This window comes from Trachemys scripta, chromosome 19 (assembly GCF_013100865.1).
Source record: "Trachemys scripta elegans isolate TJP31775 chromosome 19, CAS_Tse_1.0, whole genome shotgun sequence".
NCBI lineage: Eukaryota > Metazoa > Chordata > Testudines > Emydidae > Trachemys > Trachemys scripta.
The window spans coordinates 5,094,404-5,120,836 of record NC_048316.1 but is presented as its reverse complement, the minus strand read 5'-3'; the positions used below and the strand labels follow the sequence as shown (position 1 = coordinate 5,120,836).

The window sequence follows — 26,433 nt, the reverse complement described above, 5'->3', positions numbered from 1 at the left end:
TCCCCTCCTCTGTGAATACCTTAACTACTGCATCCCAGCCTCATAAATATTCTGCAGTGAGCTTTATTGACTTGCAGCCATTGAGACAGTAGTAGGACTTGAACTCACAAATGTCAGCTGCAGAGGGCTTCTGCTTTATTTGTTATCGGTTTGAGCCACACTAGGAAGAACCAGAATTCAGCTTTTCTACCACATCCATCATATCTCATATAATTTTGCTAACATTTCCACTTTGGGAATACAATAGATGATTGCTGCTAAAGGCAGGATAAAGTACAGTTGTATCCTTCATCCAAATTATTACAAAAAGACCTGTGATCGATTCCCAAGAGCCGCAGATTCTGGCTTCTCACAAGTGTAATATTTTTGCAACATAAAGAAATAAACAAGAAATGGATAGCTGTTTTTCAAAAGTGTTTGATCAAAATGTTAAAAAATATTCCTCTCCGGGAGGACTTGCAGATAATGCTCCCAAATGGAAATGGGCTTGTCTGGACGTTTGTGCACAGCATGAAACCACCACTCAATTCAGCCCAGGTGGCCATCCGCTCAGGAGATACGTGGGACCTGGAAAAGCAAGGAAATTGCAAGTGAGGTTGGAGGGGTTGTTGGCAGAGCCATGAGAAAGGTCGATCCTAGGCATTTCCTGAGTCTAATCTCATGCTTTTTGGAGTCCAATGCTCCCAGCATCCTCTTCCTTATAACTCCCCAGTCCAGCACCCTGATCACAGCTATTGAATCCCTCCCAGGTCCTGGAGTAAAAAGTACCATGAAGTCCCACTCGGTTGACAGTCTCCCAAACACCCACATCAGACTGAGCAGGCTGTAGATGTCTTCCCGAGGCTCCTGCAGATTCTAGTTGGCACAGGGCAGCCCTAATCTTGGGAGGACCCTAAGGCCAGTTATGGGACAGCAGCCATGGAGGCAGGCAGGACTGAGGTGCATTTGTAGATCTGGGAACCCAGCAGAGCAATAGGGGTTAGAGTAGAAGGACTGAGCTGTGCTAGCAGAAGTATCTGGAGGAAGCCAGCAGAGTGCCTGCCTGCACCATGGCCGGTTTTAGCTCCTGCTATCAGTCATTCATTTTTATGAGCATGAGATTCACCCAATTAAAAAATATACAGCATATAAAAAAAGCCATAAATTCTGCTTGATGGACCTGTAACACAACCAGGTTCCAAAGCGATAAATCTAATGTGTTACGGTTGCCAAGAATGCAGGAAACTAGAACAGTGAATTGTCCATTAGCATTCAGTAAAAAATTATGAGAGGTAAACATTGAATCCATGATTCATACATATTCTGTATCTGAAGAAATGTGTTTGACACAGAAACTTCTAGGGAGTCTCAGGCCATTGATAATCATCCTAACCAGGTCAGCAGTGATCAAGTGTTGTTTCATTGGAAAGCTGTTTTGTGGCTAGTGTGGCATGAACTGGGTGTTCTATGTGGACTGGTGTCCACTTTGCAATTGATTTTCTTGCTGGCATACTCAGCGAGGCCCAGGAGAGAATGGATATGGAGAATGAAATGACCAACTCCAATGGTGGTCCTTTGATAGTAAGCTGAAGTACACCGGGGGGGGGGGGGGGGGGCGCTAGTTGACTGGGTAGCTGTGCCACTACACCAGTTCTATGGCAAAAAGTCTTCAGCTCTGATCCAAGACTGTCACTTAGTTTTGGGAGGAAATTTTGAAAAAAATTTTTTGCCTGTGAAATTATCATTTTTTCAAAAGCCATTTTCAGTTAAAAAAAAGGGGGGGGGGGGTAAAAAATTATAAGTCTTTGTAAGTCAAACATTTTTAGCAAAACCAGAATTGTTTTCCTGCAACTCTTTTGGATTTCAGAGGGCTTTTTGGTTATAAAATCAGAAAATTTTGACCAAGAAAAAATCTTAAGTGGAAATATTCATTTTGGTTAAAAAAATGTTTTGCAAGAAAATTTTCAACCAGTGTACTATTCACAAGTGCTAAATTCACTTAAAATTAATGCATACAATTAATTTGCAGGAGCCCGAGGTCTCACAGTGGGTTGATAGTTTTATTTCAGAATATCATTGATTGCATTAATTAAATGGAGTGTTTCCCTTGAGGCTAATAGAAAAATACTATCCCCAGAAGGAGACAAATGCAGATCTACACATTTCTCTGTGCTTTTTAGAAGAGAGATCAGTACCACTCTGTATTGGTTTGATGAATAGTTGGCTCATTAAATAAAAACATTAATATTCATAACTCCAAAGGGCTAACCTGAAGGAAAACGCCAATATCTGAGCAGCAATACACCAAAACAAAACAAAAACCCTGATGTGACATAAATCCACAAAAATAAGGAAGTCAGAGTTAAAGTTAAAAGCGTGTTCCTTTTCTTCCTAAGACACCTGGATATGCCTTGGGTTTGCAGCTGATTACCTTAACAGCTCTTGCCACTGTCTCCTAGCGATAGGTAAGGTCTCACTTGTTTTCCATCGGAGCACAGGAACTGATCAAATACATGCTCTATCTATCCTTGACGCCAACTGTGGCCAGTTCTAGATGCCCCAGTCCAGAGGGAGTTGTAATAACATGCCTTTGGAGCAAGTTTCTCTCTAACCCTGGGAAGCCAAGTTGGCTTGTGCCTTGCATCATGAGAGTTTAAGTCTCTTATGAATTTAGTCCCTAATCCAAAACCACTAAAATCTATGGGAGTCTCTCTGTTGGAACAGGCCTGCATATCCTAGCCAGTCTAACTGGGGGTGATGGGGTTTTTTATCATTTATATAAATGTCTAATCCCTATATAAAAATCCTGCCACGCTTTTTACCTCTTTCCCTCAGGAACTGGAAACCCCAGCGGTATTGGGGGTGGGAAGGAGCAGGGATATTTTAAGGTGTAGCATTCAAATTAAGAAAAGGGAGGACTTGGGAAGCCAGGCTCCTGGGGAGATTTCCTGCAATCTCGTGGAGATTGGCATAAGAACGAGGATGAATTCTTTACATGCATTAATGTAGGAATAAGAATCAATTCTTTACACGTATCCATAGCATCCACGGGGAAAGATCACCGTGTGGGACCGCTCTGTTGTTTGCCATGGCTATGTGTGTGCAGGAACACACAATAATACAGAGTCAGAATGTGCAGTCCATTCCACCTGGTTTTATTATTCCTCATGTGGAGTTCTGGTAAAAGACATGGAGAACAGAGGCATATGCTGTCCTTGATCCGAATGCGCCACTTCTGCTGACATCACGGAGAGCCATCTGGGCAGAATGAAGGCTGGTCATGGCCCTTGCTAGGCTGAAAGTATCCAAGTTAATTAACATCCCCACACTCCTGTTCCGGCTCATCGTGGTCACAAGTGTCAGTGCGCTTGGTCGGCTCATTCTTTTCGCCTATCTCCAAAGTGGCACATGGTTTGGTACCATTCAGCCTGCCTCATGCTCTGTGCCTGCAGAGGGCCCAGATAGGAGATGCTGAAGATCAGGCCTGAGAAGCAATTTGACACCAAACATCTTAATGAAAAATGATTCTCGTTACTTAGATAGTTAACGATGGGACGAGCTTTGTGGTCCCAGTGAATAGGTATCCGTGGCACAGAGAGGGAAAAGCTAGCCTTGCGGGTAATGTTTTGGCAAAGGAGACCTTGGTTCATTCCTGGCTCTGCCACAGACTCCCTGGGTCACCTTGGACAAGTCACTTGGTCGTCTCAGAGCCTCAGTTCCCGGTTTGTATAATGGGGATAATGATATTCCTTCACCCTGTGTCGGTCGGGTCTATTGGGAGAGGGACTGCCTCCCATTGTGTCTCTGTACAGCAGCTAGCAGGGCTTTGATCTCAGCTGTGGCCTCCAGGCACTACTGTAACACCCGTCGTATGCAGTGTGGTCCCGGGCACCGTTTGGTACCCTTGCTGGGAGTCTCAGCAGGGAGGCCCAGGACTTGTTGACAGTTCAAGGCACATGAAGATTTGAGCCAGTGGAAGGAATGAACTTGGCCGGAGGACAGTGTGTGGGGAAGCCAGTGGTGATGCACACATTGTACTTGTTGCATGGATGAACAGAGGACTTAATTTTCCAGGACTCTGCACCTTGCACCTTTCACAAGGAGCAAAGTGACATTCTTGTTATTGAAATGGACAGATTTCTTGTAAAAGCGGTTAACAAAATTAAGGGACCTTTCCATCTCTGGAAAGCTTTTACATCAAATTTCAGCCTGGAAAAATGTTTGAGATTTTATGAATCTTTGAAAATAAAGAGTGTTCTAATGGGAACACGAACAAACTCTCAAGCAGGTGCTAACGCAACACTGCAATAAATAAATAGATCCTGCAATACATCATTTCCCCCCCCCCCAAGTATTCTCTCAGAATAAGAGATAGTTACCAGTTAAAAGTTTGTATAAGAAATAATGATTTAGCAAACCCACAGGTTGATCCATTGCTGTGCTGTATGTATTCATCACCTTGAAGAAATGCTGGTTAATTACACAGGACAAGTCGGATCCTGAGCTAGTGTAAAACGGCATGGTGCCATTGACTTTAATGGAGCCAGGCTGATATTCACCACATGAGGATCTGAATCTCTGTTCTCTCAGATTTAGGATTTCAGCTGGATTGTGTTTTTTAAGGGGGAAATGGTGAATTCCAACTCGAGCCAGTCCTCCATCTTCATCAACCCACAAAGGACTGGAGAAATTGGCTATGACCTTTTAGGGCAGCTAGCTCCATTCAAGGTGTTCCAGGAGAATGTATTATCCAAGACACAGAGACAGATGGTTTAAAACAAACAGCAGAGAAACCAGCTGCAACCAGAAGAGAATGATGCCTTTTAGGGCTTGATCTTGCCCTCATTGAAATCAACATCAGACTTCAGAGTGAGCCTTTTCCACCGGTGTGTGAAGTGCCCCCTGCGGCTAGAACTCCGGACACACGGGAATTTTGTCTCATTAGGATTCTCTCTGTCTCTCTGTCCATGTTAGGTTTCTCTGTAACAGCCATCACTGTAATACCAAGACCCCGATTCAGCAAAGCACATGCTTAACTTTGTTCAGGTGCATAAATTCCAGTGTCACTGGGACTTGAGCACATGCTGACATTCTTTGCTGAATAGGGATGAACTCCCCCGTGTCTTAGTCTGGTGCATTCACCACCAGACCATTGCTCCTTCCTAGACGGTCAACAGAAACAAACTTTGTTAGAGGGAAGCAGATCACACACACCGAACGTTGCGGATCTAACGCAGCAGGTGAGACTGGCAGGAGGGAGGGAGAGCATCTGGATGGCTGCAATATAGCATAATGCAGCCAAACTCTTGTGGTTTTCCTTTTATACTGGAATATTTTAATTACTTCCTATTAAAGGTCCAAAGCTAAATTAAGAGTCAGGAAGGAAATTTGCCCTGATTTTGTGTTCAGTGTAGAAGGCAGATTTGCTGCCTGTGCCAATTGTTGGTGAAGCTTTGGGAGCATCTCTCAGCATCCTGGATTGTGCTGATGGCTCTGTCCTGAGACACATGTTGCATTTTTGTTTGTCTGTCTCCGTAATTTAACAGAAGGTTCTGGTTCAAATATTTCACAGGAGCCATATCAAGAGGATGCAGTTCCCTGCAGAGCAAGTACTTTAGCTGGAAACTAAAAGTGCTAATTAGGTTCAGTAATATGGCTCAAACAGACACAATGGCTACAGATCCACCCTGTATATATGGGTTATATGGATAGCACAGACACTTACGTTTGCTTTGATGTTGCTTTTTATAATCCTGTATGAATCACTCTGTTTATTCTAAACACCTGAAAACATTTTGGAAGTTTAGCTGTTAAACATCAAGGAGATGTACTCTATGTGTAGTTCGATTTGGATGGTTTACCCTTCATAATTTCTAGGAAATGAAGATTCACCAGGGCGAGTTGTGCCGGGGGGCAAGGGGGCGTGTTTAGTGAAATGTTTAGGATCAGGGTTTCAGAACTCCTGGCTTTTATTCCTACCTACCTCTGCACCCCAGCACAAATCATTCTGCTGGAATTTACAGAGCAGCCCAAGGGATTTTGCTACCCATCTCCCATTGAAAGTCCATTTGATTCTTTGAAAATTCCAGCCGAGTCTGCATGTTCAAACTTGGGTGCCTTCAGTTTACCACTTAAATCCATAGTCAGGCATCTAAATAAATGGGCTGATTTTTAGAAGTGCAGTCAGCACACTCATTTCCCATTGACTTATCATGGCCTAAATATGGATGTAGGTGCCTAACATTAGGAAAATACTTAGCTACATCGTGTTCCTTTTTTTTATCTACATTAGATGAAGGATGCTAGAGAAAAGTGTTATAACCTGTGTTTGTGCTATCATAAAGTGAACCAAGCTATTTCTCACAAGTGGTGAAAATGGCTTTGCACCAAAACAAACAAACAAAATGCATGTTTCCAATCCCGGCCCCACATCCATCTGAGATTGGCTGTGCACCGCAATTAACTCTGCAAAGCAGCTTCCTGAAAAACGACCCCATCCCTCTGTAGGGTACCTGCTTGCGTTCGGTCTCACTTGATCCTTAACTAGGAGACAGAGACCTGCAAGTCTCGTGGACTCAGGAGTGCTGCTGAGATGCTCCAGTGAATCTGTAATCTGCACTGACAAGGTTGAGATGAAGCCGAGATGGCAGTGTCCTGCCAGAGGTCGGGGCAGCCTCTGAACCCCGAGTGATACCGCGGTTAAAGGAAAATTGCTTTCCCTCCCGGCCTGAAGATTGCAGCCATCAGTAGCTGTGCTCAGATTTAATCATAACTCCCTGAGATGGATTGAGGTGGTCAGGGGTGTTTCTCAATTCTTGATTTTTATCAAGGGGATGAAATAGATTGTTTGTGGAGATAGAAAACCTAGGCCTGGATTTTAGCACGTTGTGAACCAAACAGTTGCTTATCTAGGCTGCAGAGTGAGGGAACGTGCTGGGCCTGTCAGAACTGAAGCTTCAGCACAACATTTAGGGCCTGATCCAAAGCCCTTTGAATCAGTCGGAGCCTTCCCATTAATTTCAGTGGGTGTTGGATGGGCCCTTTAGAGCAGGGTGGCCAACCTGAGCCTGAGAAGGAGCCAGAATTTACCAAGGTACATTGCCAAAGAGCCTCAGTAATACGTCAGCAGCCCCCCCCCCCCATCAGCTCCCAGCGCCGGCAGCCCCGCCGATCAGCGCCTCCCCCTCCCTTCCCACACCTCCCGATCAGCTGTTTTGTGGTGTGCAGGAGGCTTGGAGGGGGAGGGGGAGGGGGAGGAGCGAAGGCACAGCAGTCTCAGGGGAGGAGACAGGAAGGGGTGGGGTGGGAGCAGGGCCTGTGGCGGAATCAGGGGTTGAGCAGTGAGCCCCCCCCGGCCTACTGGAAAGTTGTCGCCTGTCGCTCCAGCCCCGGCGTCGGTGCCTATACAAGGAGCTGCATGTGGCTCCGGAGCCCCTGCTTTAGCGCATGATTCTGTGACGTGCTCCCATTGAAATGTTTGAGTGCTCAGCACCTTGCAGAATCTGGTCTTAAGTGAAGAAGCTCTATTGGTCTGAAACAGCAATGGACCCATCTCCAGGATCCGGAAGAGATATAAAAATCTTCCTTTCATGTCAGCATGGGCTTCCCTGGAGGATGCATTTTTGGCTGTTATTTTGGGAAGGGATTTGTTGATTATCATTAATCATAATAAAGGCAGTGTATGTTGCTGGCACTTTCCAGCCAAGGACTGCAAAGCACTTCACAAGTGTGAATTAAACCTAACAGCATAGTGAGGTAGGAAGCATTATTATCCCCATTTTACAGCTGGGGAAACTGAGGCACAAAGCAGTGAAATGAATTGCTCAAGGTCACACAGCAGTTAGTGTCAGAGCTGGGATCAGAAGCCAAGAGTCCTTTTTCCTGGCTCCCTGTTCAATCATACCTTGATGCCCAGCCACAATTAGTGAGCATGATGAATTAACAGAGGACTCTTTCCTAGGAGTAATAATTAGATCTTTGTAACATCTGGGGCCTTTATGTCTTGCATCTGAAATGTCTGTACAATGCTATTCTGTGTTTTATCCCCCGAAGTCCCTACTCAATGCCAAACTTCAGGACTTTGTGTATCTCATTTCCAAGATGGGTTCATGCAGAGAAAGACAATGCAGAGAGGAGTTTGTGATCATCTGCAGCAAACAAGGCACACACACATATAATAGAATTGCTGGCAAGGAAGCAGTTTGCTTAGAGAGATCCAAGGTACAGGCATTAGCTGACAGTAAAATCATGACAAACAACATCCCACAGTGAACCTTTCATCACAAGTCTCTGAATCACCTCACCCCTCACCGAAATGCGGCCACCTGTGGGGTAGAACTGAGCTGGTGCCATGCACTTAGGAGCTGCCTTGCCCTTTGTGCAGCCGCTTGTACCTTTGCTAAGGGAGCGTAGCGTGGGCATAAGGTGCTACTAGTGGGGCAAATGAGTTGAGAGTTCTGGTTTGGTAGCACTTTACATGACAACCTAAGGTACAAGGCAGGGGAGAATCCAGCCACTGATGTTCAGCAGCACACAGCAATGCGACGCAGCAAGAGAAACACGGCATTCAGTTGAAGCTGCAGACGAAGCGAATACAGTTGGGAATGTGGGCAGGACTAGCAACCCTGCTCTTGCTCAGTGTGTCGTGGGTTCTTTAATGGGCACATTGGGTCAGGAAGATTTCAGAGGCTAACACCAGGCTGGGCCTCGCGTTCAGTGCTGAGTTAGGGAGAAGAACTAGACAAACACTTGCCCCACTGCTGGAGCTCTCTGGACTTAGAGGGTCTCCCATCCAAGTGCTGGTCCAGCCCAACTCTGTTTAACATGTAACAGCTGAGTTGAACACGGGCCAAGGCTGCGGCCCATGGAGCACAAGCCAAAATAGATCCCTTGTAACAAAGCATGCAACCCTAATCTGACGTCTTGACACTAGGAGGGTCGTCTCATGCTGGAGACGTTTGTTTGGATTATGCATCATCTAATGGCTGCCTTTGTACAAGGTGGCACCGAGGCCTTGTTAAAAATGGACACACGTGCGTTTAGAGTGTCTGAATGACACGTGTTCAGTATGCACCTGGGAGTGGACATGCCAAAAAGCTAATCTGAATATCAGATGGGCGCATTTAATTGGACAGGCTGCCATTATAAAAATGTTCTAGCAGCAGTCCACTCGGACTAGTTTTGGTGCCCGAGGGCATCATGTCAATTGCCAGAGCAGCTCAGAGCTGGGCTGCCTTTGAAAATCCCAAAATAGTTTCTGCAAGTACATGAAGTGAGTTTGTGGCTCGGGTGGTTCAGGATTTGTGCTCCCTGCAGCGGAAGGAAGGCAGTATTTGAGAAGTCTCAGCTTCCCCCCAACACCTCTTGCTAGGGAGACTTCCGCCGCGCTTGGCAAAACTGCTTCCCCAGTGAACGTCTCTGGAGAGTGCTGGCCTGGATTTCCCTTCGCTTCCTGAGGCTGCTGCACTGGAGAGTATATAGCTCAGCATATACTTTGTGCTGAACAGGCCCAGGGCTGCACCGCCCAGACTGGCAGGAAGAATTCCTCACTGGTATAAAACTTGGTCTAATGGGAGCTGTGCCTGAGTAAAAACTGGTGAAGGACTTCAGCATGATGAATACTAGGGGTATGATTTTCTAAAGAGCCTATGTGATTTAGGAGCACAAGTCACGTTGACTTTCTGTGGGAATTGTGTTCCCAAATCACTTTGGCTCTCTTGAAAATCCTACCTTGTATTTACAGTAATGGTAGTTTTCCCGCCAGGCTTAGGCTTAAATAGCAAAGAAAGCCAATGAATGTTGAGCTCTAGAGACAGGGGAGCTTTTGCCTGAGTACGGCGCTGAGCAATGGTGTAGAACAGGAATGTAACACTCTGCCAGGTTGAGTAATCTGGCCATAGGGCTCAGAAGGCCAGTACGGGGCATACTGGATGCATCAGGGGATTGGTAAAGGGATATGGAGCTTTTTAACTTCACTAGGGGAACATAGATCAAGGTGTTGCTGTTGGAAGTTACTGGTATGGTTTGGTGAGCGCTGAGGAATGCATAGATTCTAGCCAACGGGCATTCATGCTCTCAAAAGCACTCTCTCGCCTGGCATCTGATCGTACCACTGGCAACCAAGGGGCCAAGGACAGACTAGGCTATGGAGGCTGACCTCCCCTCTTATCCCTAGAGCGGATTCCCGGAACATACTGATGGGAGAAGCTTGCAGTACTGAAGCCCCTGGTGTAGCTGCTCTGTGGATGATTAAAAGGACTTTATTGACAAAGGGTCAATTCCTTCTCCTTTTATTCACTGAATGAAGGGCAATGAGCAGGGCAAGCAGGATTTAGCCTAGTTCTGCTCCCCGAGAAACCAATGGGAAAGCCCCTTAGGGCCACCCCTACTCTTGGTTACACGGGCATAAAACAGGAGTGACTCCATTGGACTCAAGGGAGTGGCACTGGTTTGTGAGGAGAATCAGGCCCCTTGACTTCAGCAGGAGCAGGACTGGTTCCTAAGCCATTGCCTAAGACTGCAGAGCAAGTCACAGGCAGAGCCGGGATCAGAACTCAGGTCCCGGTGGTCTGTATCATGCGCCATCCACTATATCACGCCGTCTCTCGGCACTGTATGTCCTGTACTTACAGGGAATACCTACAAGGGTTTGACTCAGCCAGCAAGACAGGTGGTTAATTATCGTTTTCCCCAGCTGAGAACCTATGTGCTAAAACAGCTTGAATTTCTGTTGGTCAGTGACAGGATATCAACGCTGCCGTGGGCACATCTGTTAAGAAAATGTGTAGGGAGTGCCTGCATTTTGAGTTCCCATTTTTCTTTCCGTTGCTCTGAATGCTGCACGCTCCCCTTCTGCTCAGAATAAACATTATCAGTAGGATGTTATAAACCATTCCGTAGACTGAGATTATACGATTCCTGCTCTATCCTATTATGCCAGCATCACGAGTGATCGCCCATTAAAATGTAAACGAGGGACATGAACCCGAGCCTAACATAACGTTACAGATGAGGAACTAAAGAATGCATCAGCTCAATGTATTCATAACTAGTAAGAATGATGCTGTGATCACCCTGTCCCCTAAAACAGGCAGAGAGAAATGCCTAAACCAGGCATCAGCCACAATCCCTAGGGTACTTGGCAGTAAGGATGGGCAAGACTAGAATGGTTTTGGTTGCATGAATCCAGAATGCAGGGGTGCTTCAGAGCTAAATCCCCTTTTACCCAACCCACTGCAGTTTGAACAATTCAGATCAGTGGTTCTGGTTGATACTGCCTACTAGCAAGGGTGCGCAACATAAGGCAAGACCCTTGTAAAGTCCAGTAAAGTGGAAAAGAGACAGGACTTGATTGTAATGAGTAGAAAGGGGGATTCTTTATTGAGGGTGGACACGGACGGGACCCTGCAGCTCCAAGATGAATTAAATACAAACCATGTGCTATGTATCATTGCAGAGAGAGTCCTAGGTCCCTCACATGGGGGAGAGGGAGCTGCAGATAACACAGATATGTAAATAGAACAGGGAGGACTAAGGAATCTGGTGAGGAGACTAGGAAGAGAAGGTGAGGAAAACAATGAGGCCCTCGATATGGGATTCCCTAATTCCAGAAAACGGGAATGAATCAGTGGAGGGAAAAGACTTGATTCTTTGTCTGACCCACACAAAGTGTGAGTCACATACCCCATGGGGGAGAGGAGGTAGGCCACTGTAGGATAACAGGCTACTACAGCTACCAGCTAGAGTAACTCTTTTAGCTCTTGTGGAAGAAGCTCATGTTTTTTGCAAAGTCCATCTTGGTTCCAATCTTGCTGATGACTTAAGTGGGATGGGGGGGGGGGGTATTTGCACTTCCGTGGTTTGTATTTGCAGACGTTTTCATTCAGTATGCAGTCCCACCTATTACTCATTCCCTCTGCTGCTGGGGAAAAAAAGGAGCTCTCCCTATGTGCTGGTTAACGCTGTGCCACGAGGGAGATGCAGGTTTGATCCAGGCAGGCAGAGGCTCAGAGAGCTAGAGCTGTGCAAGTTCAGGGACTAGTGTAACTGGTCAAATTTGCAAGCTGGATGTAGGCCCAATCCACACAGAGCTCAAATCCTTTGCTGCTCAGAAAACCAGTGGGAGGGGAGAGAAGTTGGCCTAGCAGCTGATGCCCGTCACACCAGGACCTGCCCTTGGCCGCTGTACTGGGTCTCTTGCTAGCAGCAAAGGAAAGCCAGTGCATTCAGGCCCTCCAGGGAATAGCGGGGACCTCCGTGCTATTCCTTAGCCCTGTTCTGCACACTGTTTGACTGTGGGGTTTTCATTCATGTAAAAATCCATTAAGTGACTTACTTTTTGCAAGCAGCTGTCTACTTTTGTGTTTCACTGGCATTCTCCATGGTCTCTCCTTCTTGTTCTGCAGCCTCACACTGTCTGTCAAGCACCAGTTAAAAGCAAATAGCCACAGCTGAGTTATATAAACCACTAACCCAAGGGGCCCAAATAGCCCCATTACAGTCCTGGAGCTGGGAAGCGTCAATACCTGGGCTTTTAGGACCTGCAGCATGAAGTTTTCTAGTACTGCATCTAGATCTACAGCAGGGGGGAAAGCCAGCAGCCTTGAGACTGTCTCCCTGAGATGGCTGACTCCTGGGTAATACAAGAGCTAGGGAGTGCGCTCAGGGAGGGTGGAGAGTGGGCTCCTCCCACAGCAAACATTGTTTCAAAGACCTGCTTGCCTCAGTATCTGGCATGGGGGAAACACAGGTAAGAAGTCTGAGTTCTCGCACCCTGCCCTAGGCATTAGGCCAAGTCTTGTCCTTGCCGTTTGGAGTTTCCACTTCGTGTCTCAGTCCTCTGATGATTCACAGTCTTTGTTCCTTTTTGATGAGGCATAAAACTCGGTATAAAAGGCCTGAAGGAGAGAGTTGTTACAGGTGGAATAAAGCTGCAGCGTGTGTGGGATTCCTGTTTCCTTTAAGGTGGTGCAGCTGCAAATCCCCCAGGGGAGTTGGTGGGGACTACCCAGCCTGCTGCCTTCGGGAATGGCGACTTGAGCAGCAGGTTTGTTCCCTGACCAAGTTGACTCCACGTGCACTAGATTCAGGGAGCCATTCTCCCAGCGAGGTGAGCAGAGCTAGTGAGACGTGCAGTGGTGGACAAGTGTAGTGCATCTCTGTGGAAGAGGGGCTTTGCTTGCTATCTTTAAATCTGTCTGGAGCTCTTCCTCTGACTTTGTTCCACTTTTTAGAAGTGTTTTGGTGTGAGGCTAATGGTTCAGTAACAGTGATGGATTGATTTTCTTCTCATTTAAATCTCCCTTCCCATGTTTGTTACTCGCATCACTGAACAGATGGTAAAGTGTTGGGAGATCTTTGGATGTAAAGAGTTTAAGATCTTACCTCGGTGATGGTGTAGGGTGTCTTATTATATCAGCGAGAGGTTGGCAAACAAGGTGACCTTAGAGCAGGATTTATAGTCCCTACTACAGGCACAGGGGGGGAAAGGATATTCTATCCTGGCATTTCTCTTGCAAACATGCAAAATTGCACTTTTAAAATTTTCATGTAAAATAGTTAATACGCATTTTGTTCGCTGTTTCACTAAAGAGAAATTGATAGCTGAACTTTTTCTACCAAATAGCTTCAGAATTCTTAGTGGAGTTCATTAGTAGTTCTCTCTTTTTATATCCTTGGAGGCAGAAAGTTAGATAAATATTGCAAGGCTGATGTATATTTTAAATGGAAAAGGGATAAGGCTGCTTGTAGTGGTAACAGAATTTAATTAAGGCATTTTAAAATGTCAGACCCTGTTTCTTCCCTTTTTTTTTTTTTTTAATGCCTTAGGGACAAATCCATGGCACACCTTTAATGCTTAATTGGTAAAACATGCTAAAAACCTTAGTGTGTATTTATTAAAGCAACAGCCTTCCTCTAGGCCAGAGAAGCTATTTGGAGACTGTAAAAGCCAGGGCTAAACACTCACTTAAGATAAATTAGGGATTTTTATTTATTTGAATGTGTTGGAGTATTTTGGATGCCATGAAGGAAGGAAGTCCACTGTGATTATTAAATGGATATATCGATAATAGATCTTGATCCTGCAAATGCGTAACTATTACATGGGGCTACTCCTGAGAGTAAATTTACACATGGGGCTCAAGGGACTGCAGGATCAGGGACTGCCTTTTACTTAAATGTGTGTGTTAATAATGAGGGGAAAGCTTTGTTCGGGGTTTTTTAAGATACAAAAAATAAGTTTGCAAACTGAGCTTTATTTTTTCTGACTACTGAAAACAAATAAACCTTTGCAGGAAGTGACTGGATCTCACTAGGTTTTCATTTTTGTGGCATGTATGTAATACATTGTTTTATTTCCTAGCCCTCTGTTGCATGACTAACCTGGCCAGAGAGGAGCCGCTGAACTGTGCTGCTCTCCCTGTCCAGAGCTAGACAGGACAGGCCCTGCTCCTCAATGTGCTCTGCAAGGACAGGCTCCCGCACTGGCCTGGAGCCGCATTGGCAGTCAGTGGGCTGAAGGCAGGCAGCGTTACCAGAACCCCAATATCTGCATCTATGTAAATAGTTAAGGTACCAGGAAATGGCACTTGGGAATATTTGGTGTAATTCCTGGGATTTATAGGCCCAATAAAGCTCGTTCTTGTGTGCACTGCAGTTGATTTTTCTTTACACAACTCATTACATCAGCTCTTAAAAGCACAAGGGTCTGCCTTCATGGCTCATTGTAGGATTGGGATCTTAGGTCCTATAACCCTCTTAGGCTCTGCTTTGCAGACAGTTTGCTGTCTGATCACACAGCCCTTGCCTTGACCGTGCAGGCTAAAGATTGACGTAATCTGGTGATATGGAATGTGACTCTGTTGCTCTTCCACTTCCTTGCTAGAAAGAATAACCGCTTCCTGTAAGAACTGTTATCTGTGCAGTTTGACTGGGATTTTCAGAGGCGCCCAAGATAGTTAAACGCCCAAATCTCAATGACTGAAACTCCCACGGGCTCTCTTGAAAGTCCTACTCTGCATGCATATCTTGCCTTGCTACAAAATAGACATTGGTACTTTCACTATTCTTTTATTTATTTAAAAATGCTCCCATCAGCCCCGAAGAGGCACTTCAACTCACATTCCCAATTTGTGTGTGTGTCACTAACGTTCAAAATACAAAGCCAGCCACAGTAGGACACGACCCTGTCCGGCCATCCGGCCCCCTTTCCCAGCAGACACTTGGAGCTGGGGGAGGTAAGCTTTGCAGCATGAAAGCCAACCTACTTGACCCCTAGAGGGCAAATTCCAGAATCAAGGACCAGGCCCCGAAAAACTGCTTTATAATCAAATGGCTACAGATTGAATTATATGTAAAATGAGAGGAGAAACTTTTTTTAAAATTGATAGGTGACAAGCATAAATAAAGTCACTGAGCCCTGAAAAGGAACTTCCTAATGTGGTTAAAGGGGCTACTTCTTGGATTGTCAGTGGGATAAGAGAGGAGGAATTCTCTAGCTCTGGGGGGGCAGTCACAGCTGGGGACTGACCCCTGTGCGTATGTTGCTATAAAAATGCTCTCTGCTTTGAGCAGTCCTTCTGAGGCCATGTCACGGTGCCTACGATAGGGGCAACGCCAATGGCACCACAGTCTAAAATCTGTCCTAGTGCTTGTGTAATTGCTTCATCTCTAAGCCCATAAAACAATGAAACCAAGCTAAAAAGGAAACCTAAGTACTTTTTGATGGCACATGCCTTGGGACTCCTGTTAGCCTGAAGTGCCAAGGAGTTAAAGTGATAATTATCCCTTGTCTCATTGTTTGCAGAGCCCGGTAAGTTGGGCTGTTGTGGTGGGTGATGGGTTACGTAAGCTGCAATTCCGGTGAGTCTCCTCTCAATGAACTCCCATAGAAATGAAGACCGCTACTTCCATCTGTCTGTCCATCCACACACTGCTTCGCTCTTATTCTTTAAGCATGGTTTCCTTTACAACTTCCCCCAAATAGCAGGGAATATACTAGAAATCCCTATAAAGGATGGATGCGCTGGGGGAAAAAAATCCGCCTCCCTCCAAAAGTTTACTGAATGTGTGCAGAGAGATTGCAACATTCCCTTCTTCTGCTACAATAATTGTTGCACCTGCAGGAGGAATCCCGCAGGGGAAAGTCCTCCAGGGCCATGCAGTCCACTGGAGCATGGGCCGGGCCCCTGCTAGCTCTGCTTTTAGGGCCATGTGGTTTTGAAGCCTAATTCTTGTACGTTACCTTCCATTCTTCAATACTTGAAAACCTGAGAAATCTTTCTCTGCTGATTTGGTCCATATTTTTCAGCTGTCAAACAGATTCCTCACATAAAGCTGTGCATAAAGGGGACAGAGCTTTGTATATGGGCGCGGCGTGCCCGTAAGAAGGCATACGCCTCGCTTGGGGGCTCAGACTGTGGCAGAGATACCCCAGAGTGTACATCTCACCGAAGGATCTGCCTGTCTGGGATAGTTTTGCTTTCTAAAGACAAGTGTGAGTTAGCTGCCAAGAGGAAGTGCTGTGGGGTCTCTTTTTGGGGAACAGAGGGGTTACAGGTTATCGGACCCCTACAGAGAGGGGAAAGGATGATGAAAGACACTTTCTCCCCTAAGAGAGAGGAGGCTGAAAGAGCCCAGCTTATTTTTCTAGGAGTGTTGTTCACAACCTCATCCCTAGCTCCTGCACGTTTATTTTGTGACAGAAAAATCTTTAGCCAAAAATACCAGTTACGGTCTGGTGTCTTCCTTAGTAAATCTGCTTGGTGCAAATGAGGCCTCACTAAGCTCTATAAAACAATTGCTGGCCTTAGCTTTACAGCTAAATAAGGAGGGCAAAATGCATCTGTTGTTGAGAACACCCTGTGATCTTGCACTGGTAACTCTATAGTCCCCTTTCTCCTTCTTGACTTTAACAATAGGTTTCTCTGGGGCTGGTAGAGAATATTCTTATTAGCTGACCTACTTACTGGACAATTACAGGTTAATTCTTTCTAATCCTTTAGCAATGAAGTGGGTCAAGTGGGTAGCAGATATGTTTGTGTGTGCAGGAGGCTGTCTATTTTATCTTGGTTTCTAAAGAGAATTAGATAACATAGATTTTAAAAAATCAATACTTGGGTTTGATGTCTTTAAGAAGGTCTGTCTTATGGGCTTCTTTGATATGGTAGCTCGGGCACAGGCCATCCAGGGATGTCAGAACTCTTCCGACCCATATTCTGTTCTTTCTTTCTCTCACTCTCTCTGTCAAATTGCCACTCGTTGGCATCCTTTCGTCTACGAGAGACAGCGGGAGTTGCAGCCTATGATGTAGATAGTTTGCAATGTCTCATGTGACTGAATAGTCCAAACCGAGATATGCATGATCTGTGGCAGTTATTACAAATATATGTACCTGATGTCAATGGAAACTCTGCCAGTCAAATATATAGTCTTTAAGAATGAGGCTGGCAGCTTCTGAATGCTCTGATTGTGTTGCACACGTCTGCACTCCACAAAGGGTTGCAAGGGAATATGACAGATGTTACAGTGCATTTAGATGACTTGCAACTATAAGATTTCCATTCACATCCCTGCCAAGAGTGAGAGATGTGGGTGCTCTCGTGGTGTCAGCCAGCCTTATTCCTTCACTTCTGGGATAAGGAGTGCTGGCTCTAATCCTCAGAGAGTGATGCGTCACAGTAATTGGAGTGTCAGTTTTCAAACCCAGAGTCAGAGAAGGCAATAAAGACACACAGCATATGACTGTGAAAAGGGTTTTATTTATTTTGTACTAGCACCCCAAATATTTTGAAAATCCCTCCACTAGAGTTGGGCTGGAAATCATTTTCCTGTCCCATGAGAAATTTTGATTTCTTTTTCCCGTTGCAAATCAAGCTAAAAAGTCAAAACCTCATTTCCTCCCTCCTCTCCCCCAATTATCAGTTCATGAAAATTTTGAATCTGATCAATCAAAACATTTTATATCAATTCTGACCTTTCTGACCTCTTTATTGTATATAAAATCATTGTAACGTTTTTTATGTTGGTATAAATTAACTAACATTTCAAAACAGAGTCATTTTGAATTTAAAAAATAACCCAAACTTTTAATTTCAAAAACATTGAAACGTATTTTAATCAGAGATTTGTCAAAACTGACCCTATCCCATAAACGGTTTCAGATTTGGAAAATTGCCATTTTCTGATTAGGGAGAGAAATGCTTCATAGGAAAATTCCTGACCAGTTCTACCCTCCACTCTTGTTTCTGGGTTGGCAATGGAAATTTACTTAGCTGTATCTCCCTATTAGAATAATTCCCAAATTCCCCTGCGCGTTGAACTGGCTCTGTGTTGCTTTTAAGATGATGTTGCCCATAGACTAGAACATGGGTGTCAAAGCACCTTTCAGATCCCAAAGTATGTTACAAAACCTTCCCATTGAAGTCAGTGGTGAATTAGATACTGGTTATGTGCTCATTAAGTAAAGGCAGCAGCTACTGTCATTACATATATAGCACTTTAAGCATTAGTCCTGGACGCTAGAACTTTTGCTGGTGAGTGAGGGAATGTAAGATGTGACTTGGGGGTTGTTCCCTACTCACTTTTTATTGTTTGGAGGGTTGGAGGAGTGATGGACATCTAAATGTGATGGATTTCTTAATTGGACAGGCAAAAGGACCTGGGCAAGGCAGGATGATATGAAAGAGGAATAGATGGGGGATGTACTTTAATAGGCATATTAATGAAGGAGTTCTCTTCTGTAAGATGCCAGTGTATGTAATATATAAGTAACTGTAGAACTTGGTTTATCTCTTTTTTGGAGGGTTGGGGTGGAGGGTATGTTGCCTTTAACCCTCTAGCTTCTTTGCTCCACACTGTCAGTACTTGCACAGTATCCTGCCGAAGCCTTTTTCCCCCCCTCCAAGGCACTCACCAAGCCATTAGAAACGATAAGACTCTGCAGCACTGAATAAAATAAAGTGAACCTTGTCAGCTCATCCCACCCCAACAGAAAACGGGTCAAAAGCAGGAGATGCCACTAATATCTGGCTGCTAGTGCATAAACTCGGGGTTTTCTCAACCTCGAACCTCTCCAGGTCAGCTAGAGAGCCTCCTTGAATAAGGAGTGAGCCTTCCAGCCCAGCCTGCCAATAACCAAGCCCCCATTGCTGCAGAGTGGGCCATTGGATCACTGCCTGTTGAAAGCCTTGGATGACTGATTGCAGCTGTATCCTTGTATCCCATCAGTCCCCTCTAGATTCAGATAATTTAATATCTCACCAAGTTTTTTGCTGTTCCATGGAGGATAATTGCTCTGGGGCTGCGAGATGACCAGGTGATGCTTTGAGGGTGCAGTTTGGTCCCATGGTGCATTGCCTGTTTCCTGGAACCAATCCCTTGCTTATTTGCAAGTTTTATGAATCTTTCTCCTCTTTCAGCTTAAGAAACAGTGTTGTCTTCCCAACGAGATGCGTGCTGCACTGCTCTCTAAAAAACAAAAATGGCTAGTTAACTCCACACATGCCTCTTCTACTGGCTCTTGTAACTGGAGGCATGTGATGGGCACGCTGACTTAATGAGCAGTTGCCAGCTAGTCCACACATCCAGTATTTCTCTGGCTCAAACCTCTTTTTACACTGTTGGGATTCACTCCAAGGCCTTATCCCCTTGGCTTATCCACAAGACCTCATCCAGTTCTGGGAGAACACTTCCTCCAGATCTCCAAGACCCAAAAAACTCTGTTCAGCTCCGGCTCATCACTCAGGTTACTTTAACTGCTCTCAGCCCAGGCTGGCTAGGTCCAGACACAGGCGGTTTAGATACAGGGCGATACCACACTTCCAATCCATGTCACACACTACACAGTTTGTTAGTAGCAAGGAAAGATGTATATATTTACAGTTCTTCCATTTTAAGACCAATTGCTTTGCAAGTTGCGTAAGCAGTTTAGAGTGTTTCTGCCTACTTCGTTGTGTTTGTTTCGACTTTCCTTATTTACTAGAAACATATTCACAGTAGTTGCTGGAGATTGTTCAGCAGTTACTCATTCAGGCATGTCTTGTCTTAGCTTGGGCCTGCTCATGTCAGCTAAGCCAGCCCTATGCACATATGGTTGTGGAACCTGCTCCTCTTGTCAGAGAAAGCTCCCTGATGACTGGAGCTCATTAGAAGGAAGGTTTAAATAATCTCAGAGAAGACAGCTGCTCACTAATGCCATGGCTCAGCACTGGCTCCCTCCTCTAAACCACTTCCTTACCTGAAGTTCTTGGTGATGTGACCAGTAGGGTAATTAAGATAAATCCTTCCTTTAAGAAATGGGCCAAGTGGAGTGGTTAAAACCAGATCATGATCATGCCCTGTGTATGTGGTGAAATAATGTGTGCATATCATTGTCCTCTTCCGAATAGAATTGGAAGCGCTCAGCTGTGTGTCACATGCCCTATTCTGCTAGAAACTAGCTTGTGATCCCGGAGCCGGTTGATTGGAGTGCTGTCACTGTGGACGGCTGAGGGGCCACACTGTGCAACCCAGTGACAATTGTGAGATCTTGGATGACTCAGGATTTGTCATCATCAGCCTTGGAAAATTCACATAACTAGGCACAAAATCTGCTTACCTGGCCTCTACCATTACAAGAAAACTACTTAATGAAAAATGCCTCCATTTGTATTAAAAAAAACAAAAAAAAAATTCACCCAACATGGCACTGATTAAGTAGAGTTTTGCAAGGCTCAGCTCAATACATACTTATCTATGTATTGTAAAATTGGAATTTCCCTGTGTTCTGCCAAAGCTAGGATGTGCAGAGGCTGCTAGCAGAAATACCATGCAGGAGACTGGTTACTCATAACATTTCCAACTTTGGCTGAAATCAGGAAGGACTGAAAATCTCCAAACTTACAGCTGCTCATCTGAAGGGACCCTCCGGAGGTTTTCCCTGTCATGAATTCCAGTGCTGAAGTTGTCTTAGGCTTCAGAACGCACAATGGAGTGTGTCGGGCTACAGCTGTAACACTGCTGCCAACGCGACTGCTTGCCATTTACATTTGTGCAAACTAAAGAGGTGTACTGTGTGACATATCTGAGCCACTTAGGTCAGCGCTGGCTCTGCGTGAGGTTGCCGGGCTCTGGCTTAGTTCATGTGGGGTTAAAAACTGGGTGAATGTGTATGAGACAGTAAACAACACAATCCCCACCTGCCATGGGGAAGATATGTGGCTTCAGGCATGAGCCTGGATTGATTAGAGTGCTTAGCACTGCTGCCCATCTGGTGTCACAGTTTGTAGTTGGATATTACTCTGATTGTGTCCATGTTGAAGTTCATTTAAAGACATAACCATTCTAAATGTTCGAGTTAAGGAAAAAGCAGTTTATAAGCTGTCATGGTATTGCTATGACCCAGCTGGTCCTGTGAAAATGCCTCCTCGGCCTGTGAATCCATGAACCGGGGGGTGCAGGAAACCCAGCCATGACTCCGCGTGTGTCTTCAGACATCTGTTGGTACTTTCCCCCTGGGAGTTGAGGGAGCTGTGTGAAAGTGACAGCGCCGGGGAGATTTTAATCTGAGATAACTATTCGGTATCCAGACTGGGAATAACGTACGTCTGTTTACTTAAGTGCATGATCGTGGTTGCTTTGCCCAGAAAGGAACTAAACTACAAATGTAACCAATTAAAAGCCTTGGTTCCCTGATGACATTTCTTTTCCCTTAATCCACTCCCTCCCATAGCACTGACAGTACCTGTTCCTCTGAGGGACCCAGTGGCCAACGCAGTGATGGATTTGTCCCAGGCACATGTGATGACTTCCCCTGAAGTCTCTTGTAGAGAGAAGTTAAAACTCTCACAGAAAAGAATAAATAAATACATAAAAATCCTTAATGGTCATTATTGCTGCTGGTGGTTCCTTCTGGCTCTGTAGCTCCTGGAGGATCTCAGTTTGTGCTGCCTGGTGCCACCAGACAGGGTTTTCCCAACTCCTGGCCTGGATTGGCTAGTCATTATCTACATTACACTCCCTTACTCCCCTTTCTGTGAGACAAAAGGGTATTGGAATGGGGACATGCAGAACATGCCACAGGGGACACAACTCCAGGATAACCAGCCTGACAGAAGAGCGGCTGAAACGAGGAGATGCTGCTCTCCTTCGCTGTCTGAGGGGCGCTTGCTTGCATTATCAGGAATGGGAAGACGGTTTCTCCTGGGAAAAGGCAGAAGTGGAAACCCTGCATTTTGAAAGCTTGAGCGCCGCTCTAGTGTCATGACTTCAGGTGACCAGGTCAATCTGTCTTGTGCTCCTGGTATGATTGTTTCTGCTGTGAGGGGACAGTCAACATGGACATAATTTTGTGATTTTTTTTTTTTGGGGAGGGAGAGGAAGGTGGTGGACCTGGATCTGTGCCTTAACTAATTAGAAACAGTTTAGAAAAGTATCTGCATTTACCGGTGGTGGATTTTTAAGAAAAATGTTTCCCCTCTATTGGATTTCAAAATCGCTTATTTATCTTGGCTAAGTTACCGTCTCTCATATTTATTCATTTGAAATGTTGCTGCTTTGAAACTCTTGCATTTAACTTCCTAGTTTTTTGATTACACATTTCACATGCTGCTATTTCATTTTATGGGTGATGCCGCCACTTCTAAACAGGCTCTCTTCCCCCTCCCCTCCAGTCTCTCTCTTAGACATAATTCCTGTCACAATTGGGGTACCCATCAACTGTTAATGGCTTCAGTTTCCAGTGCTCTTCTGTGGGTCATGGGGTCTATACTTGGAAGAGCTTTTACATTTTTCTGTGTTTAGTGAGACAATTGTTTTTTCTTTCCGGTTTTTAATGAATTAAAGTTATCATCTAAATTACTGGTTCTGATTCACTCTCCTTCCCCGAACAGTCTGCAAAATGAGTGTGATGGTTTCTGCATTTGAAAAGATGGGTGCCTAAAGTCAACCTAAATGGACACTTCTTAATACTATGTTGTGGGCCAAATTCTCCTTCTCACTTAGGTTGGCTTTATTCTGTTGACTTCATTTGATTTAATTTTGATTTAAATCGGTATGAGAGAGATCAGAATCTGGCCCTATGCATATTCTGTATTGAAATTTGGATGGGGTGAGCTGGTAGGTCTGCAAAATGACTTTGGAAAGCTCCATGCCTTCCCTTCCAGAGGGAGGCCTTTGGTATGTCCTGATCTGTGATTGATTAAATGAGACCTGCATTCAAATTCTGTCACAGATTTTCTGTGACCTTGGGTAAATCATTTAGGGCCTGATCCAAGTCCCACCAGGACCGGCTCTAGGCACCAGCAAACAAAGCATGTGCTTTGCTTGAAGTCCCTGGTAGCTTTTTCCATTGACTTAATAGCAATTGGGTCAGGCCCTCAACCTCCTTTCTGCCTCTGCTCTCCATATATAACACGAGGGAAATGATACTTCTTGTCTCCCACCCTTTGACTGTTCTGTCTTTTTAGATTGTAATCTCTTTGGGGCAGGGATGTATCTAGCACAATGGGGATGTGAGCTCAGTTGGGATCTCCTGATGTTACCATAATGCAAACAACTAGTAACTGAAAGACAGTGCTGTCACATGGGGAGCAATGTGTAAAATCACGTGCATGTGGGGGAAGAGGGAGGAAGAAAAATGGCTGAGAACTTTTAAAACTGGCTAGTGACAGACAGTGGATCCCAGTGATGATTGAACCTGATGCTGTTCTGAACAAAAAGAGCTCTCAACCATGCTTCTGAAGTGGTGGAAGCAGCCACACGGACTCAACAGACATTTTAGACTCCAGAGTGACATTCCTGGAATCTTACTACATAGATGACAACAATAAACTGAGAGAGAGAACCTCTAGGATGGCATGAGTGAGTGCCTCCTTGCTGTCCCTTGGAGACCCATAAAAAGCCGAGAGGCTATTTGGGCTGTATTTCTGACTAGGAAGTTCCAGAAACATGGTGAATTTTTCTTTGTTCTCTTGAAACTTTTTGGGAGAAGGGAGGGGAGATGTGTCTAGAAATCTCATGAAGCTTCAGAACCAGCATTTTGGAGATACCCCAAGCATTGATGGGTGAATCATGTCACATACCCACTCACCCTTAGGAATTGCCATTCCTTGTCCTTTTCTTACAGTGCATAAGCCAGGATCATGTATCTTCTCAAAGGAGCTCATGTCTCCCTTAGATTAAGAGTCAAGGAAAAGGGTAGTTTCCTAAGTGACTTCTCTAGCAAGACTACCCAACATCACAGCGCTGCTTTCGAAGACTTTAGAGTTCTGCTACTAGCTATGCCACAGGGCAAAGTTGGTCACTTCCATTTAAAAAAAAAAAATACTGTTCATGCCATGAAAAGCCTCTGGTTCCTGCTGGGAATAATGGGAAGTCTCTAAGAGTACCATGGAAACACGGCTTTAATCTGTGTGTTGCGTCACTCGAGGAAGATTTTTCTAAGGATGTCAAATGAGGCAAGAATAGAAACCCTTTTCAATAGGCTTATGTCCTAAGTACTTCAGCTCAATATGCTCCATGAAGAAGTTGGGGGAGGGATTTTGTCACGTTTAACCGTTTTTGATTTCCGATCTCCTCCCTGCATGGTTGCCCAGTGCCCGCCATGGGTGATCAGTGGATGGAGGGGTTTTGTTTGCATTTTTTAAATATTATGTTTGTTTTTGCTGTCTGTGCGATCCTCTTTGTAAATGGCCTGAAAGACTGATTGATTGTCAACTACAATGATTACATTGATGGAAAGCTTCCTCTAAGTGTGTCTTACAAATCTGTATATGAAGATGGCTTTTTCCACACCTCATCCCCACTGGGTTCAAAATCACCAGCATTTTAGTTCTGAGCTCTGGACATACCAAACCAAATATCTGAAGGCTCTTCTCCAAGAGCCTGCTTGTAAGAAGGGAATTCTAACTCGGGACTGCTGTCAACTTAATATCTTGTGTAATGCTGCTATAGGAGCTTTGTTCCACCTCCCTCCCTCCCACCCTATCCCCAGATTGATATCACATGAATGGTTAATGCTGAATCTAGGGTGTCCCTGCTGCAAATGCTGCTGTTTAGAGAGGGCGCTGCTCCTCGTGCAAGGCGAGCCAGCTACCCGGATTTAGCAATCCAGGCCACTGCCAGCCCTTTCTTCTCCCCGGAGATTCAAACTTGCCATGGTAATGGTGCATGGGAATGAAGGCGCTCGATGGGACACCCTTTCTTTTCTCGGGAGAGGAGGGGGGAGCAGGTGAACATAATCGTAAACCTTAGCTCAGTACAACATGCACAATGTTATATAATACGGTGGCACGGGCATTTCAGATTGGTTTACACCAAGACTATCTAAAGATGAGTGCAGACACTGCACATTCAGCTGGCAGTGCAGATGGCGAGGCACTGCTGCGGCGAGAAGAATGCATGACACGCCTGACCCACAGGGTGTGTTCCCTACACGCTACTCTTTTTGAGCAGCATAGTGTCCTGCTCTCAGAGCTTTTCTCTGCTGTCTCCACCTTGCTAGAGCCTTTCACTGCAGCGTGTAGCGACAGGCACTCTGTATGTTGCTGCAAGCATAGACAGGGTCTTGGTGGTACCAAAGACATAATATACCCGTCTGTGTAGTAGCAGAGCAATTCAGTCCTTAATGTAGTTACCCTCCCAACAGTGGTGTGTGGCAGGGAAGTGTTATTTTCCCCGTTGTACAGATGGGGGAACTGAGGCCCAGAGAGGCTAAGAAGGTTGCCTGGCAGCACCCCAGAAGTCTCTGGTGTGGTAGGGAATTGAACCCAGCTCTCCAAAGTCCCAGACTAGTGCCCTGACCACTGGGCTGCTATTCCCCTCAAAAAGGATTCAAGTGTCTTTAGAACCAGGCTGTGTGGATCCCTGCCTCTTTGTCTCCAGTGCAGCAGGTTTTCATCCATAGATCTTGGAGCACACCACAAAGGAAGTCCCCATTCCGCAAATGAGGAGCCTGAGACCCAGAAGGTGGGAGGGGGGTGACTTGCCCAAGGTCGTGCACTTAAGTCCGTGGCAGAGCCAGCTGTAGAACCAGGTTTCCTGACTCTAGTCTGGTGCGGTATCCGCTGTCTCTGTCCTGAGAAATGACATGAGACAGCAGGAAGGATATTGCTAGAGTGCTTTACTCCTGGCGTGGCTGAGCAGCAAGCAGCCGCAAGGTGTTTGTGGCAAGCTCATGAGCACATACCTCTGCTCTTCACCCTCCCTCCAGTCCCAATCAGCAATCTTCCACTGTGCTGTGCTGGATTCTACTAAGAACAAATCTCTAAGCTGGGAGACCAGCAGCCCATCCCAGCTTGTGACCCTGCCCTGGGATGTGAACTCTGGACTTGAGGCAAAAAGACTATCCAACTCCCCCTTTCTGAGAGTCACTTCTTTCTAGGTTTAGCTATTCTGCAGCTCCACTGAGCTGTGAAATGGGGAGTGGAGGATATTTTAATTAGTGCTGCTTAATATGCAAAGGTCTTGCTAGGCACT

The 26,433-nt window shown here is 45.4% G+C and overlaps 1 protein-coding gene across 2 annotated transcripts in view; it reads left to right on the top strand.

Moving 5' to 3' along the window:
* Positions 1 to 26,433, top strand: part of PLCH2 (phospholipase C eta 2) — a 249,475-nt gene that overhangs the window by 111,192 nt on the left and 111,850 nt on the right. The gene's annotated exons all lie outside the window — the stretch shown is intronic.